This window comes from Trachinotus anak, unplaced genomic scaffold (assembly GCF_046630095.1).
Source record: "Trachinotus anak isolate AG129_WGS33_773 ecotype Australia unplaced genomic scaffold, CSIRO_AGI_Tana_v1 ptg000013l, whole genome shotgun sequence".
Classification (NCBI taxonomy): Eukaryota; Metazoa; Chordata; class Actinopteri; order Carangiformes; family Carangidae; genus Trachinotus; species Trachinotus anak.
The window spans coordinates 25,369,024-25,375,023 of NW_027273864.1; positions in this window are offsets into that span (position 1 = coordinate 25,369,024).

Sequence of the window (6,000 nt, forward strand, 5' to 3'; positions counted from 1 at the left end):
CCATATTCACGTTGTATTGTTAGGTGACATCTAGTGGCCGTAGTAATTATGACAGGAGCAAAGGGAAAAGTGCAGTGATGTAGTACATAGAGCGACAAAGTCCACATTAGCAAGAAATTAGCTGTGTCCCAATTCAGGGGACCCTTCAGCAGATGCCTTCATGGACTGTGAAGGCCAAACCTAAATGAGACGCTCTGGTCCATGGAGGATTTGTGTCCCCAGCTGTACCCTACCTTACCATTGCATCAATAAGTAGCGCTCCTGTCCCCTAGCAACACCTAACTTTTTTTTTTTACAAAAACTTGAGGTGTTAAGGCCCATGGTTTTACATTTGTATTGTTAGCTGTTCAACTGAGCTGAAGCCCAATACTTACATTTAAAAGCCGCATTTCTCAGCTGCATTTGAAGGAGCCTTCAGGATGGGACAGCCTAGTTGTGCTGTTGTGATGCAACTGGTCTGCAGATGCTGCCTCTGAGGGATGGATGCGGCCCCTGCACTGGGTCAACAAAAGTCAGGACAGACAGACAGAGGAGAGCAGTGTTTGATTCCCATGTCAAAGTAGTAGTTTATGTTGTTTCTATTATCCATGACTGCTGGACAAAAGTTAACCACACTGTTATTATTGTAACCATGACAACAAAGATTATCTACAGTATATGAACCCAAACCTTGATCTTTTACTAAACATAACCAAGTAGTTTTTGTGCCGAAACCTAATCAAGCCATGAACATTTATAATTGTAACCATGGTGATGAAGGTCCGTTACGCTGCTGTAGTCCACGTGTTTATTATTATAACCACGAGAATCAGCTCTGCATCTTATTTTTGGTGCTTCAGCCTAAAGGTTTTCCGCTCTGGTTCATTCTCATCACTCTCGTTTTGGGGCGCAGCAGGCAGCTGCTTTAAGAGAAACAGTTGTAAAACTGTCACCTGTCTATTAGCTGCTCAGCAGCAAACAGCAGACAGACACAGTTAAAGACTAGAGACCGGTGAACATAGTTGAGCATTTAGCAGCTAAAGAGCCAGATATTTCCCTCAGGAGCTGGTGCTAAACAGAACTAAAAAACAAGAAACAAAACAGAGACACAACTCCAAATTAATGCTATTGTTGCTCTGTATGCAGTATACTGGATATGTAAACAGGAGGCTCTCTGCTAACAAGTTAATTATCTACACAAATAGAATAAGTCAGTGTTGTTATGTGTTTAAAAATTTCAGGTTTGAAGACTCCACATTCATCAGAGGAGGGGTATGGGCAGGGTGGTGGTGACAGTTGCAGACATTTGAACCAGTCCTAAACCTCAGCAGCAAAATATCTGAGAACACTGCAGATCATTTCTGAGCTCGTTGCTAATTTTGATGCATGCTGACAAACGCCTCATGGCTTCAACTGTCAGTCAGCATAGAAGCAGCATGGTAGCCAAGGAAGTAAGTTAGACAACTGTTTAAAGATTGCTAAAAGTAATATTGTTTTTTCAATATCACTTTTTTTCACAGGTGATTTGAGATCAAAGAGAAGTGCTTTCTTGTGCATAATGATTTCCTTGATACTCGCAGTAACATGACTGATGAAAAAAACATGATTGCTCTCTTGTAGCCAGGTTAACTCATTATTTCCCCTTCGAAGATGTGAGGTTGATGGAAATAGCCTCTCTGGCTTCCTCTCCTCTTTTAATCCTATCAGCTCTGTGCACGGCAGACAACAAGGTGCCACATGAGACAGATTAACTCTTTCAGGTTGTGTATTGAGCTGAAGGCAACACGTGGAAGGATTTTCATAGTTAACCGCTATCACAGTCAAAAGGCAAGAAGAGCTGAGGTTACCTTTTGGAGTGATTTTCCTCTGCCTCTTTTATCCTTGGAAAGACCCTGACATCATGGGGCACGCCAAGACCATAAACAGCTTCAGGAGTGGAGCATGATATGAAATATTATAAAGCCAGATACAAAACTGACTTTACTCTAACTTAGTGAGAAATCTCACCTGTCTTCACGATTAATATGTCAGTATCATTCACCCATTGCTCACACGGGGGGGAAAGTGAATAAAGGATGTGAAGAGGCTGCATTTATATAGCACTTTACTTGTCTATTGACTTCACAAAGTGCTTTACACCGTATGTCTCATTCACACACACGTTCACACGCTGATGGTGCAGCCCCAGGATTAGGCGTTCAGTGTCTTGTTCAAGCACTTTTGAAACCCACACTTTGGAGGAGCTTGGGATCGAACCAGGAACCTTCCAATTACAAAACAACTTCTCTTCCCCCTGTTCATGATTGAGCTAAATGTTACTGACATTCGTTTCTAAAATACGTCAGCTAGGTTAGGAAATTTTCATATTTAAACTGCTGGCTCGCAATGCTACTAGGTAAACCACATCTTTCCAAAAATCGAACTTTGTGGTAGTGGAGGGGGCATCTGGTTGGTTAAGTCTTGATAGAATTTTTGGCAGCAATAAGCTACACAATTAGCTCTCATGTTGTTTGTCATGAGTAGAAGAAATCAAAGCTTAGCGTCGGTGGGAATGTGAACTCTAGTGTCAGAATCAGCGTCCTCCTTCCATGGACTGTCACGCTGCTTTCTCCTTATTGCTATCACTTGAAAGAAAACATGTTTTTTCAAGCATTTGCTGAAACCACTGACCCTGCTGTTGTCTTTGGGGGAACAACCTCACATTGCACTGTTTATTTGTAATCATTCTTGCAAGGAATTATGAAGCCTCCCGTTCAGCCTTGCTGGCTGTATACTCGACCTCGGTGACCTATTTTCCAACATTTTTACACACATGATATCTCTGAACACAGCTTTCCTGTTCTTTGAGATCCTATTAGGAGAAATCCGCGGAGCTTATATTAAGGAGGACCCAGTGATATCACCTGCAGACCCTTGAGTCACGAAGACAAGTGATTGAAAGCTAGTAAGCAGGCACACTGTTTTTCAACGTGTAGGGCAGAGTTCAACCCCCCTTCTGACAGAAACTGTCCTTGAGCAAGACACTGGTCCCTGCTGGCCCCTGTAGCACTTCTATGGCTAACCCTGTGCTGGGGCCAAAGGAGGAAAATAAAGATAAATAAAAAATTCTTTTACTGGATCAAAACAGTATTAAAAAAGTCAGAGAGTGTGCAGAACAAGAAAAGTGAGGTACCTTGAGAGATGTTGAAAGCTATTGAAGAGCTAATTGTTAGACACATCAGAGTGTCAGAGGGCCCAGAATTCCTTGCAGCATACCTGAGTTACTTTGTATTCATGCTTATGTTTATGTCACAATAAATTTCACTGTGAAATTGCTGAATGTAATGTGAAAATCCCACATGTGCGAGTTGTTCCCTCCAGTGTGCGTTTGTCGCTGCAGCTCCACTGTTCTCTGAACACCTTAGGCTGTCTGTTAACACCCTGGTGGAAATTATGAGGATTTATAATGGATTTGTTCTAATAAATTGTTATAATGACTTCTGGTGTTACATTTTAATGCTCCTGTGAGCTGCTCTCGACATATTTCCAGGTACTTCACAGAGATATATTATTGAGAGAGTACTACACTAAATCTCATTATCATTAAAGTTATTATTTCCAGTGTGCCATGTCCTCTCTGCTCCCTGAGCCAGCTTTAATTTCTTTTTACTTTCTTTTTTTTTTGGCTGGGTTTTGTTCCAAAGTGTTCACCATTTGAAAATCAACTCAAAAACTGATGAAGCTGGTAAAATCTATCCAGGCAATTATTCTTATTAATGTCACTTTGAACTAGACTCTAGATCTCTAGATTTAATGATGTGAAAGATTTCATAAGATTTAGTGACACGCATTTCTTGTATTTCCGAAAGACATCAAATCAGGATTGTAGAAAGTCCAAGGTGCATCTACCCAACTCTGCAACACTTGGAAGCAGCACAGCCTAAGAACAAAAGTCCATCTACATGATAACAATGCTACATGTACCCTAATGTTCATGGGAAACTAAAGTTGATATGAAAAGGATTCAGGGACCTTCCAGCCTGACTAAATAACAACCTTGGAATTATAAAAAAATAACCAAATTCAAGAACATAATCATTGAGCTAATCACAGAGGCCTGCAGTAGCTGGACCATCTGTTTCGTATGGAAGCTCATCACAAATGCTGCAATGAGATGGCCTCTTCAAAGGGAGGCATAAGTCAACCTGGAAATTGACCAGGAACAGAACTGTTACAGATGAGATAGCCGGGAAGAAGCTAACAATGGAGGGAGCTCACTGTCAAAGGTGCCTTGTGGAGTTGTGTTCTTGTAAATAAGGCACAACATCAGGAGAGGCAAAGTATGCAAATGTTTGGGGCCCCAAAGGCAAAAAGGGGCCCCTGATGGCTCCTAATACTGGTACATTTTGCAATGACAACCATAAACCCTCCTGAACTTCCTATAAAGATACTATACAGTACACTAACTGTTTGCACCACCCCCCCCCCAGGTGGGCCCCCCAATGATGTTTGCTGTAGCAGGTCTACCCATTGCTTGCAGGTGTGGCATTCAAGGAACACTGTAAATTATACAGTTGACCCATAGTCTGCAAGTGTTATTTAGGGGACATCTGTATACCATAGAGTCCACTGAGCCTGCGCGCATATGTGTGTGCAGTTGTGGGAGGGGGGTTCTTTACCTGGAATTACCTGAAACCTAGAATCACCACTTCCTCCCTGACCCTCGAGGTCTTACAAATGTGTTGTTCAAACAGATTTTTTTCTAAACCTGCATTCATTACATCCGTGTTTACTAGTGTGCAGTTGTCCTTGTTGGCACATAGTCATCTTGCATTGTGGGTATTGTAAGCACCAGATTTTGATGAGGAAGAAGAATACTGTCCACCTTGAATCTGACAACATTATGCTAAATTAGCTAATACTTGCTAATTTAAGTCATTCTTGGTTTAGGCATGCACATATTATATTTCAGAAAGCAGTGACCAGTGTTCTGTTTTGTTGCTCTTGTTCAGCCTCCAACACCTTTCATGAACTGTGTTAAAGCAAAGCAATACATCACCATGAACTACAGCCTTACAAATAACTTCATCATTGAATGTACAGACTTCGGACAAAAAATTACAAGTGCTTTTTCTTTCATTTTTAACTCTGATATCACCAGGGGGTGTGACCGTTTACATGGAAAAAATTTCCTGTTATATCAAATCTGTAAGAGGAGGAAAATGAAAAAGAACAGACATTGAACTTAGTGAGTTCAATAAAAGTTTGTCTCATGCAAAACATCATCATCTTCCCCTTTGAAGCTGTTAAGTGTTAAGTCTCATGAACCTAATTCACTTTGAAGTTTGTGCATGCATGTCTTTGTGCGCATGTGGGTACGTGTGGGTACACATAGGTGTGTATGAGGACTGCATAATGGTCAGTGTGCATGCATGGACGCGGTAAGAGAACACATGCGCACAAGGATGTGGCGGGGCTTCTGTGTGTGATCAACCGATGATGTATTAAATCAAAGAGTCAAGGTTGGTCACCACATCAAGGCCACAGTGGCTCCATAACAATGTTTAATATGAGGATAACAGTTTTCAAGATGTGTGGAAGGGGGTCTGGGTGTGGAGCTGCTTCAAAGCCACCCCTAATACCATATGCCCCTATGGGAATCCAAATTACTGCTCAAGGCCAAACTTAAATCCCCAGTCAGGTGGGAAGAGGTGGATGCACAGGGATGAGAAAGCAACAGAGATGGAAAAAGGGTGGAAATTGAAAAGGGGGAAAAAGAGGAGGATCATAGACAGTCATTTAGAATTACACAGACACAAACAGAAGCAAATACATGAAAGCACATTAAAACTGAGACATCAGCAAACCTGCTGATGTCTCAGCTTCCAACAGCCACCCTGATGATTAGACACTATACAGGACACTGCACAGATATAAAGCCAAACCAACAGTTACATTCTATTGCATTCCTTCAGTAAACATTAACTGCAACAGTAATGCTAGCAATCTGGCCCTACTCACACACACTAGTGCTTCAAGCTC